The sequence below is a fragment of the Cavia porcellus genome, unplaced genomic scaffold (genome assembly GCF_034190915.1).
Source record: "Cavia porcellus strain 051 isolate PalLab524CR breed Dunkin Hartley unplaced genomic scaffold, mCavPor4.1 scaffold_28, whole genome shotgun sequence".
Classification (NCBI taxonomy): Eukaryota; Metazoa; Chordata; class Mammalia; order Rodentia; family Caviidae; genus Cavia; species Cavia porcellus.
The window spans coordinates 7103235-7116168 of NW_026947511.1; the positions used below are offsets into that span (position 1 = coordinate 7103235).

Below are 12934 nucleotides of genomic sequence, written 5' to 3' on the forward strand. Positions count from 1 at the left end.
CATACAGTGAAACTGGAGACAGTTCCATTCAATGATCCAACAAAAGCTCAGTTATATGTTTTCCATCCTACACTCTCGAACATACCTGCGGTTATATCCCTTAGTCCAGCTTACTTTCCTCTCTTTTTTACAGTAACAGTTAGACATTTAGGGTTTTATTACTGTCACGGTTCTTATTACTTTTTTGAAGAGAACAAAACCAAATGTGACTAAGCAAAACAGAGTCAGTTAGAACAGAAGGGTGGGCATAGCATGTGAGGCAAAAATAGAATAGCAGGTGATCAAAAGTGGTTACCATTGTGCCTCTTGCTATTTTTAAATTGAGTTGTCTATATCATCAGGTATAATAGAATTGACCAAAACAATACGGAACAAAACCAACAAAATCTACACTGAGGACCTTACAGGACTTCAAAAAAAAAAGGATGATAGTCAATCTATATTGGGCATCATACTATATCTTATTGCTTTCAAAGTAATTGCCTATACCCTCAAACTTGATACTATCAAACAAAATAGAATATAGAATAATCAGACAGAACAAGATGGGGAGAGCAATACTGGGGTTCAGGTTAATAAGACAACAAAAAAGTTACTATAATATGTCCCGTTATTCTTTAATTTAGTTTTCCCTTAATTAAAAAAATGAGAGAAAATAGATTAATTTTTAAAAAGGGGGGGAGATTGAGATAAGAGAGGACATTGTAATAGAACAACGCAGGGCAGAACCGAGCAATTCAAGCATCATTGTGTTTCACCGCCAAATAATCTAACATAATAGCAGTCACCATAGTGCCTCTTTCCTTAAATTATTTGAGTGTAACTTCGCATGCTATAATATCAAACGTATCTAGACAGTGTGAAGCCTTTCAAGAGAATGCAAGAATTACAGGGTATTTAGAACCTGCTAATAGAAAACAAACAATGGTTTCTATATTATTTCTTTGCCTATAAAGAGTTTTGTTTATACTATAGCATATAGTGAAATATAGTAAGATACAACATGTTAAAACCAGTGGAAACAGATGTACCACAGCTTGATGGGACTTCAAAACAAGATGATATTAAATCAGCACTAGCTTTTATGTTGTGTTGCTTTCTTCAAAACAGCTATTCATGCTATCATAGATACTAAAATTGAACAACCCAGGTTAAAACCATTGAGGTTAATGAGTGAAAACATTATATGGCTTCAAACCAATATGATTGGGAATCATGATTACCGCATACTTCTGTGTATTCTTATCATTTCTTGCACTAGGGAAACTATTCGGGATTTGTCGTGTCATCTGCAAATAATGATAGCTTAATTTCTTCTTTTCCTATCTTTATGCTTTTTATTTCTTTCTCTTGTCTAATTGCTCTGGCTAGTATTTCCAGTACTATATTAAACAAGAGCGGTGATAAGGGACATCCTTGTCTTGTGCCTGATTTTAAAGTAAAGGCCTTCAATTTTTGGCCATTTAGTATGATATTGGCTTGTCATAGATGTTGGTTTGTCATAGATGACCTTTATTATATTGAGGTAAAGACCATCTATTCCAATTTTCTGCAGGGTTCTTATCATGAATGAATGTTGGACCTTATTAAAAGCTTTTTCTGCATCTATAGAAATGATCATGTGGTTCTTACTTTTGGCTCTATTGATATGGTGTATTACATTTATTGATTTACATATATTGAACCATCCCTGCATGCCTGGGATGAATCCCACTTGGTCATGGTGTATGATCTTCTTGGTGATTTGCTGCACCCTATTTGCCAATATTTTATTGAGGATTTTTGCATCTGTGTTCATTAGGGAGATCGGTCTATAGTTCTCTTTTTAGTTGGGTCTTTCTCAGGTTTTGGTACTAGAGTAATATTTGCTTCCACGAATGACTTAGGAAGGATTGCTTCCTTTTCAATTTCATTGAAGAGTTTGAGGAGTGTTGGCATTAGGTCTTCTTTGTATTTCTTGTAGAATTCTGCAGTGAATCTGTCTGGGTCTTGACTCTTCTTTGTAGGTAAGGATTTAATTACCTTTTCAATTTCATTAATAGAAATTGGGTTATTCAGTAGTTTTACATCTTCATGACCTACCTTTGGTACTTTGTATGCTTCTAGGAATCTGTCCATTTCCTCTGTGTTATTAAACCTTTGAGAGTAGAGGTTTTCAAAATAGGTGTTGATGATTTTCTGTATTTCTATAGGGTCTGTAGTGATTTCTCCTCTTTCATTCCTTGTTGCATGAATTTGAGCTTGTTCTTCCCTTTTTAAAATAAGGTTGACTAGGGGCTTAACAATTTTATTTATTCTTTCAAAGAACCAACTCTTTGATTCATTTATTTTTGTGGATTGTTTTTTTAGTTTCTATTGCAGTGATGATTTTTGCTTGGATTTTTACAATTTCTTCTCTTCTTTTGGCTTTGGGCTTGACTTGCTCTTCTTTTTCTAGATGTTTGAGGTATAACATCAGGTTATTCATTTGTATTCGTTCTGTTTTCCTGATGTGTGAACTCAGTGCTATAAATTTTTCTCTGAGGACAGCTTTCATTGCATCCCACAGATTTCGGTAAGTTGTATTTGTGTTTTCATTTTCTTGTAGGTAGTGTTTAATTTCTTCTTTGATTTCCTCTGTGACCCATTGATTACTGAAGAGTATGTTATTCAGTTTCCATGTGTTTGGGGGAATTTTGTAGTATCTTTTATCATTAATTTCTAATTTCATAGTGCTATGGTCCAATAGCATGCAAGGGATGATTTCAACCCTTTTGCATTTATTTAGATATGTTTTGGGAATTAATATATGGTCTATTTTAGAAAATGACCCATGTACTGCTGAGAAGAATGTGTATTCTGTTGTTATTGGGTGGAATACTCTGTATATGTCTATTAAGTCCATTTGTTCACAGGTACGATTCAGTTCTTTTATTTCTTTGCTGATTTTCTGTCTGGTTGATCTGTCCATTGGTGTCAATGGTGTGTTAAGATCTCCTGTTAGAATTGTGTTACTGCTGATTTGGTTTTCATTTCTGTTAGTACTTGTTTTATATAACTGGGTGCTCTGGAATTTGGTGCATATATATTTAAGATAGTTATCTCTTCCTCTTGGAGTTTTCCCCTAGCCAGTATGTAGTGACCTTCTTTGTCCTTTCTGATCATTATTGGCTTGAAGTTCACATTGTTTGCATACAGAATAGCTACCCCCGCTTTTTTTTTTTTTTTTTGGGTTCCTGTTGCATGAAGTATTGTTTTCCATCCTTTGACTTTCAGTCTGTGGGTATCCTTTTGGGTTAGATGGGTTTCTTGTAGACAGCATATGGTAGGTTTTTGTTTCTTGATCCATTCTGCCAGTCTGTTTCTTTTAATTGGTGCATTGAGACCACTTACATTAATGGTTATAACTTTATATATTGGCTTATTGTTGACATGTTATCTTTCTGCTGTTGCATCTTTGTCTTTTGGTTCTGTTTAATTGTCTGCTTTGTTTAGTGGTTTTTTTCCTAGATGCATCTAGGCTGTCTTTCAGTATTCTTTTCAGGGTCGGTTTGGTGATCATGTAGTGTTTCAGTTGTTCTTTGTAATGGAAGTGTCTTATTTCTCCATCCATTTTGAAGGACAGTTTTGCAGGATACATCAGCCTAGGTTGGAAATCATTTTCCTTTAGCATCTGAAATACTTCACTCCATGCTCTTCTTGACTTTATTGTTTGTGCTGAGAAGTCTGCTGTGATTCTGATAGGTTTTCCTTTATAGGTGATCTGTCTTTTCTCTCTGACAGCTTTTAATATTCTATTTTTTGTTCAATTTCTGGGATGGCCATTACTATGTGTCTGGGTGTAGTTTTATTTTGGTTATGGCTATTTGGAGTTCTGTATGCTTCACTGATCTTGATACCAGTTTCCAGTCTCATGTTTGGGAAATGTTCAGTGATTACTTCTCTAAATATCCTCTTGACATCCTTTATGTTGTTCCCTTCTTTTTCATTTATCCCTATTAACCTTATGTTGTTCCTTTTTGTGTCATCTTGCAGGTGTTAAATTGTTATTTCCTGATTTCTTGTTATTTTTAAAAGATCTTTCCTTTCCTGTTCACTGGCTGCAATCTTGTCTTCAAGGTCTGAAATTCTATCTTCACATTCATTACAATTTTTGATGGAGTTTTTGATTTCCTGTATATCTCTTTGCATCTGCTTTATATATTCTGTTTGTTTCTTATATTGTTCATCCTGGGATTCTATCTTTTTGTTTATCTCCTCAAGTTTTTAAACTGTGTCTTCTTTAGATATGTTCAGCATCTCCTTCATTTCTTTTATCATTGCTTCTTTTACCTGAGAGATTATTTCTAGTTTGATTTCCTTTAAGCCTCCCAGAGTTGCTTCTTTATTTCAGTTACTATTATTTCAGGTATTTCAGGTATGTGGCATATATTTTCTTCCATACACATGGCTCCTAGGCTTTCTTGGGCTGGGCTGGATGTTTGAGACTGCATTTTGGTCTTTCGTTTTGTCATTTTCCTATAGTTTTGCGCTTCAAGTTTTGTTCCAAGTGAGGTAGAGAGGTCAGCCAGGCTGGGACAGAGGTCCCTGCTCCCTCCTTACTCACTGATTTCTACAGGAAGCTGGATTTTCGGCCCCAGGCAAAGAAAACAGTTTGTGGAGTTTGGGCGGGGTTCCCTGCCTCTACTGGTCTTACTGGACCCACAGGGAGCCGGAGCCTAGCCCCCAGGCGAACAGGAGAGTTCAGCACCTCCGCTGGACTTACGTGACCCACAGGCCTTTTTTTTTTATAGATAGGGTAGCTAAATTGCTTAAGCCTTCTACCTCAGCTTCCCAGAGTTCAGCATGCCTGGCTGGAGATTCCTTTAAAATGGTATTTCTATTTTTCCAAAATCCAAAGTCTGGCTTCTCACTACAAACACTTTTCTACTTTATTTGTGCACATACAATTTTAGCTAACGGAGCTCAGTGAAAGGGCTCCAGATATTAGGGAAGGTGAAGAGTACAGAGTAAAAGATGACTTTGTTGTTTTAGTATGAGATAGAAAAATGGTGGTACCACCACTTTTGGTGGTACCACCAATCAAAGAAGACAATTTTGTGAAATTTGGAAGAAGAAATACCATATTTCTGTATGTATTGAGAGAGAATAGCATCCACAGACAATTATTCTGCAGATCCTTGGGAAAGCAGATGAGTGACAGCTGGATATATACATTAGTAGGGGATAGAAGAAAAACAAATTCTCTAAGACATTTCCCTCCTCCTAACACCTTGTTTCAGTTCTTCTTTCGGTGTCCAAACCATGGCAGCAATCTCAGTCCCTGAATCTTCAAGGGATCTTTTTCTCCAGCCACCCCCTTTCATGAAGTGAGAAGTCCTTGAGGCCAAGAGGTTGGTCCCCTCCTGGCCCCTGAGTGTGCTTTCCTCCTAAACTACGCTTACAGCCTCCCTGACTGGAACTGCTTTTCCAAATGCCTAGGTCCTACCTCCAGCGCTCATGTTGACCCGTGTTCTGAGCATGGCCTGAGGGTGGCCTTCTCACCAGTGGCTGCACCTTGGGATTTGAAATGTGGCTGTTGGAGGACTGGGTGGAGTGTCCACTGCACAAATGAGCAAGATGAAGCCGGGGTGGGAAGAGAAGGGAATTGGCTGCAGTGAGGACTCCGTTTTACGTGCTTTCCCTGGGCCCTACAGATGTTGGAGTTCTTTAGTTCTGTTCAGCCTTCCACATTTCAGTCCCATAGTTGCTTGAGGATTGTTCCCGTCCTTCTCTCCATCTTTATCATCATTCCCTTTGGCTTACTGGCTGTAAAACTCTCAGCTGAATGTGCTCAGTGACTGGGCAAATGCTGTTGCTCCTTTCCCATCCCTCCACCTCACTCCTCCTGAGCCTGGTTGCCTGTTTTGGCTGTCTCCCATTTGTCTCTTAAAGGGTGGTGGTGTTGGGGAGTGATCTGCCTGCAGTTATAGAAGGGTACTGAGAAATCATGAGCACATTATATGAAGGCACCTGTAAGGTTTTACAGGTGTCCTTTGGATCGGGAGTAGAGACCCTCTCTGGGGGTGATATTGCAGAAAGACTCAAGAGTTTTGGGCTTCGATCTTCCTTTACTGAAAGACTATGTGTCCCAGAAAACTTGGGGGCTCCTAGAAGTACCTGAAAAGCCCAGCAGCGGTGAAAATTATGGAGCCACTAACTGTACTGTCAGAGTTGCTCAGTGGGAAGCAGGCACCTGGAAAACTTTGACTATTGAGTAACCACCACCTTTCGTTCAGAAAGATTAATATCTTACAAACACGTATTTATACATATTAACATATCAAAGCAACTTAGAAAATCTGGAAAGGTCAGTTAGGTAATATGAGCCAAGTCCAATCTACTGAAAGAACTTGGGGGAATAATTTGACCACAAAGTGGCATACAGTAACTAATCTGTTTGTCCTCCCTGGATCTTTGGCTGACTTCTCCCTCATTCTCCATGTCAAAGCATAAGTATTGCCACCTCAGATGGATCTTCCTGCCCAGTTGCATACAGGTATTTCTGGCTTTTCTCTCTTACTCTTTATTTCATCAAAGTTGAGTGCTTTGAGGCTCTTGGATCCCTAAGTCCGTGTCCTCATGGAACTTACTGAGCATTTGTTAATCTGTCAAGCACCATATTAAGGGTTTCTTTTATATTTCTGAATTTTAATCCTGTGAGGTATGCACTATTGTCATCTCCATTTTACAAATAGAAAAACCAGGACACAGAGGAGTTAAGTGACCCATCCATGATTACACGGTAAGGACCAGACGTGGGTTTAGTCCAACTTAAACCAGAGCCCAGAGCCTGGGCATTTCCTGTTCTCTTTCCTATCACATGCCTCACAGTGATAATCGTTTGTGCTGAGTGACACATTTTCTGTTGTCTTAGAATGGGTGTCAAGGCCCAAAGGTGACATGAAGTGTACTAAGCACTTGACATTTTTGAACTGTGGTCCCAACACGTCTTTAACAATAGATGTGGCAGAACTGTTGGGAAAACCATGTACTCTCCTCTGACCTGGGCATATGAGAAGGCTGAGCCGGAGAAGGGGTGGGACGCTCATTGTCCTCAGTTTGAGGAAGGTGCAGAGTTCCTGAAGAGAGAACGCATCCAGGAGCAGATGAGTCTTTTACTCTTCCAGGTCAGGGAGAGTTGGAAATTTGCTAAGGGAATCATTAGCATCACATTTCATGTCTGACCATCTGCCTGGGCAGCAGTCCTGCTGCAGGCCACGCTCTAGGGAAAAGAAACAGAAGCAAGAGAAGGTGGGGCTGAAGAAGGAATGTTGATGGGGCAGGGACTCCTCTGGCCTGGCATGGCTGGAGGGTGGAATTTTCCCTGGATGGAAAGGAAGATACTAGGCTTGGGATGGCTTGGCTGGCTGCCACCTGACAGCCTGGTCTCCCTCTGCAAGACAGGCTGTCCCGCTGCAAGGGTCATGGAGACAGCCCGTGGCAAGAGCTGGGGTGGGAGGAGATGCTCAAGCCCCACTTCGCTTCCCACTCTCAGTGCAGAGGGAACCAGAGCCAAGTAGGGCAGGTAGGGGAGTCCTGAGGAGGCTCCATCCAAGCCCCTCCCACACCAAGTCTTGGCTACGTGGAGGACAGAGACCTTCAGACAAAACAAAATATGACATGGGAGTTTCAATTGGTCTGGAAAAATATTTTTTTTAAAAAATTTTATTTAAAAGGAAAAAGAGAAAAAACAAAACAAAACAAAGCGGTGTAAGGGTACAAGTAATACAGAACTACAAAAAAAAAAAAAAAAAAAAAAAAACCCCAGAAATCACCAGTTAATAGATTACACATTATCATCTTAGAGATAGTTGCTCAAGTCACAGTATCAAAGCATACAAAGTGGACATTCAAACAGAGAGACTGCAAACAGTTGTGTTCAGTGATCCAACCAAAAACATTAATGTGGTCATCTATTTAACACCCCTAAACACACTTGCACTTGCGTCTTTTAGAGCACTTTTTTTAGTCTGGAATAAATTTGAATAAGACAAATACCACAGTCTCATTTATATGTGGAATCTAAAAAAGCCAAACTCACAGAAACAAGAGAGTAGAATGGTGACTAGGAGAGTCTGATGGAGGGAGCTAGAGGTGGCTGGGAAAGGGAACAGCTGGCAGAAGTGTACAAAGTTTGAGTTTCACAGCATAGGTAAATTCTAGTGACCTTTTGCAAATGTAGTGACTATAATTAATACTAATATATATTTTGAAATTTCTAGGAGAGATAGGAATGTTCTCACCACAAGGAAATGATAAAGATGTGATGTGATATATTCACGTATCAAAACATCACACTGTACCCCATAAATATATGCAATTATTGTTTGCTAACTAAAAATTTTAAAAGTTTTAAGGCCTGAAAGTGATTTTTTATTGGCATGGCCTAGAGCTTACAGCTTCACGGAGAATGTGAGTGTGGGTGCTCAGTCCCCAATTCTGAGTGTGGGGCTGAGAAAGAAGGTTTTACAGGACTTTTAAAGTGTGTGATGCCAGAATTGGGTGAAGATTACACATGGAAAAGAGCTTTGAAAACTGTGAAGTGAGAAAAAGCATAAAGATTTATACACTTAGAGGCAGAACACTGCAAGAGTTAGCAGTGGGCCCCTGGTGGGATCCGGGGCTTATTGTTTATTTATAGAAATGCCTTGGGGAGTAGGGAGAGACGGGAAAAGCAAAACTGTGCTTTTGTGCAGGAGTGTGTTTGTGGGAATGAGAAAAGCAAGAGAGACAGAGAGAAATTTGTGGATGCAGCTTTCTTCCAGCTTCCATTTAATAGAGGCTCCCCCACCGTCCTTGTCCCTCTCCGCATGTCCTCATCCCCAGCTGTCTTAGCAGTGCTGTCAGGACGCCTCGGCTGACCTTGAGCTGTCACTCCGGGCTCCGGATACTGCTTCAGCCAGGGGAGCCAAGTTCTGCCAGAGGCCGTCCTGGAAATGATTCACCGTGAATGCCGGGCTTGTTCTCTTCAGAGGGAGAAATAGGGTGCAGAAAAGGGTGAGAGCAGCCCCGACCCAACTCTAACTTCAGTCCTTCACAAGGTCTCTGGGGAAACCGCCTTCCCGTGCCTAGGGCGACCTCCACACTTAATGAAATGGGAGAAACAGGACATCAAGACTTGTTTCCTTTCCAAACAAGAGAGACACATTTTAATGCTACCTGGCAAGCGTGGGGTGGGGGTGGGGAGGCTGACTCACTCTTCACCAGTTATCTGGAACTTGGCCTAGATGTGCTTTCTCCATTACATTTGAAGGGCAATGCATCACCCTGAAGGAGGCAGTGGTTTCTCCAAATACAACCCTCGCAACACTTAAGATCTTTATGTTCAATGTGAGTTGTATGCATTGTGTAGTTTGTGTTTAGAGGGATGGAAAACCAGCAGGAGCCACCAAAGAAGTTTCCAGTAAGAGCCCTGCTGTGCTCCAGGGCCTATGCTCCGTACAGGAGAAACAGAAGGAGTGTTCAAAGTACTGAGAACTGTAAGAGGCCTTGCTGAATATAAATGAGTGAAAGAAGCAGTCCTTAAGAATTGGGTGGCTGGGAATGGGCTTTCTTTTTTCTTTTTCTTTGATATTTAAAATACAACTTTATTCTGATTCTGAAAGAAAAAGAACAGCATGATAAAAACAAGATTTCACCAATGAATATTGTGACATGACTGCAGCAGTCTTATATTTGAAACTCAAGAAGGAAACAACTGTGTTCCAAATAGCTAAGTATGCAGGTGCTAAAGAATGCCGGTGTAACCGCCGTGTTCACATGTCAAAGCCCGTTCATCTCCTTATGTAACGCCGAGACGAAGCACTTTTCTGCTTGACTAGGTAGTAAGTGGTACACTGGCAGCACTATGTGTCAGAGGGCAGCTCTTATGGCACTAGACAACTGACGCTGGGCTCTTGATTTGTTCCTCAGGCATCGCCATCCTCATCCTGGTGAGCAGTGGTCAGGGAAGCCTCTAAATTGCTCTTGTACCACACTGCCAAGGCTGGGTCCACGCTGACCTCTGGTGCCTGAGCTGGCATGGGAACTAACTCCCTGTTCAGGTCTCAGGTGAGCTCTCTGGAGCAGAGGTAGGGCTTCTCAAAGTTGTAGCTACTTTGGGCAGAAATATCACAGTACTGAAGATTCTTCTTTTGGAGGAAGATCATGGATTTTGCCTTCACTTTTCTGTTCTTAAGTTCCACTTTGTTGCCAGGGGGGCTGTTATCACACACTTGCACAGATCTCTATGCTAGTTGGGGATGGTCTCCATTTTATACATAATTCTGGAAGTTGTGTAGAGCATGATAACAGCACTCAGCCTACAGGTGGTGGCCATGTGTAGCTCATTTCTCCTGGCTGGCCATGCCTCACATGGGACCATGATGCATCTGGATTGTCATGGAGCTCAAGTGGATGCAGCTCCATGCCAGCATGGCCACTGTTTGAACTGGCCCAATAAGTGCTGCTTTATAATCTGGTCTTCTCAATGCTGCAGTCACCAACCAGCAAGAACTTGCACTGAGCCCGAGGCCCCTCCACAAAGCCATCATGGTCACACTGTGGGAAAGGCTCATCGTGGGCAGGATGTGGGGGAGAGGAAGATGGTGGGAGGGGTGGGGAAGGAATCCCATCCACCTCCAAGGCCCCCCACACCTGCCCATCACTGCTAGGGAGTGGGTTGTGATTGGTAGACTTTGACCAACGAAGGCACAAGAACCCAGGAAAGGCAAGGACTGGCAGTGCCCCTAGGGTGGTGGGAAAGCAAGGAGATAAATGTACTTCGCCAAAAGGCCTGGGGCTGCAGTGAATTTGAAATGATGTAGGTTGGAGAAAGTAGCCCTTTGTTCTGTAAGGAATAGGGAGACAGATTAAAGTTTGTCCTTACCTAGAAGCAATGCCATGAGAGCAGAGGGTTAGAAAGCTTGGTCAAGATGGCTTCAGAAGAAAGACAGCAAAAGTCATTGGAGAACAAGAAGGAAGAGAAAACCACTTGAGCAGGGGCAGGGCGGTGGGCCTAATCTGATTAGATGTGGAGGAAAAAGGCAGGTCTAGCTCTTCTGAGAAGCTGTCTTGGAGCCTTGGAGTGCAGAAACATCTCTTGACTGGGCTAGCTGGGTCTTTGTTGTCCAGCTAATTAACAGCAGCTTACTGTCTATGGGAATGACCCACAGGACCATGCTCGGTACGATGTGCTGTTGGTGCCTCCTAAGCAATGCAAGGTTGTGACATCTGTGGCTGCTAGTTTCCAGTTGTTTGTTTTGTAGTCAGCAGTGATGGCCAATTTTGAAAGTCAGCAGGCATGTTTTTTATTTGGCTCAATGAGTGGGTTTTTGATTCTTTATGGGAAATCTACTTTTCAAAATTTCAATTGCGCTTTCATTAGTCAGGACTCTTGTTTTTATGGACCTGTTTTGAAGAACCAGAACCTGAACAATGATGATTTCTGGGCAGTCAAAATGATGGCTAAAGAGGGCACACCAAAGTTTATCTGTTATAAAGAGACATCTTTCTCAAGGACTTTCTAACTCAGACCCTATTTACTATTACTTGGCACACAATCCTAATCAGTTTACTTTCTTGTATCTTAGCTCACAGAACAATGGAGGGTTATTTCAGTCACTTTCTCATTGCTGAGACACAATGCCCAACACACACAATGTAAAGGATGGGAGGTTTATTTTGGCTCACAGTTACAGTGCCTGATTGACTGGCTGCAAAGCAGAATGACATCATGGAAGATCTGGCAGAACAGAGCTGCTCAGAGCATGTGGCCAAGAAGCAGAGAGAGACGTAAGGATCCCAGGAGGGAGATAGACCTTTCTAGGTCACTGCCCCAGTGACCCACCCCCAATCAGGCCCCACCTCTTGACAGCAAGTCAGCTGTAGCATCCCAATAATTCAGTCACCGTCCAAAAGCCCGGCCAGTCAACACAGGAGGCCTTTGGGGGACATTCTCGATCCAAATCATAACAAGAATTAAAAAGCGTTAGTGTATATTAAGAGTGTGTGTGTGTGTGTGTGTGTGTGTGTGTGTGTGTGATGGTCACGCTGACAATGAAAAAATGCAATGGTTATTAATCAGAAAGAGATGAAATAATGCAATTTTAAAATCTTCAGAAAGAATAACTACCTCATACTACTGTGTCCAAAAAATCCAAATACCCCACAAGGACATTTCTGCATGGTTTGATCAATGAGTTTCACAATACTAATCTTAAATTAGGATGAGATGCTTAAATTATGTTTTCAGATACTCTTTACTGAGACTAGGAAAGACAACACTTTTCAGAATGATTTCAATTTTTATGAAAAGTAATAAGCTTAAATGCCTTCAGGAGCTGGTAGATAATGTCAGTTAGGGAAGTGAGCTATATATATATACATAATAGAAGGGGTGACATGTTGAAAGACATGGACATTCAATTTAAAAATCCTGTCAGTGCCAACTGACATACATATAACAGCTGGGTTCAGCCACTAGACTGCCACTGTGAGATTCCTGCACTAAATGGTTAAGTTTCAATATTGGAAGGGTTTTGGAAAATCCTAAATAGTAAAAGTTTGCATCCTAAATGCAGGTAACTTGGTCCTAAATGGTAAATATTTTGCAAGACCTGCCTGGCAGAGAAAATGTCAACCTTTTTGTTGTCTTTAGTTCATAAGACCAGAAAGCAGACTGTTGAACAGAGAAACGCATGATTCGTTTTCTTTTAGAGGTCTCAGATTTAGAAGATACTGACAATCAGCATTGGAGAGTTTTTCCTTTAATTTTGTTTTCGGAGCAAACAAGCAAACAAAGCTCAAATGTAATAAAGAACAACTATAGACATGAGCATTCCATTCTCTAGAGAAATTCTGCTTTCTAAGAATTCAATTATTTCTGTGTTCAAATCATCCTACTGATTTCACTGAATATCAGTTACTGAATTAC

General features: G+C 41.1%; 1 pseudogene; it reads right to left on the reverse strand.

Annotated features, from left to right (window-relative positions):
* Window positions 1–9929: 9929 nt before the first annotated feature.
* Window positions 9930–10306, reverse strand: LOC106025694 (GTP-binding nuclear protein Ran-like; annotated as a pseudogene).
* Between the last annotated feature and the right edge of the window lie 2628 nt (window positions 10307–12934).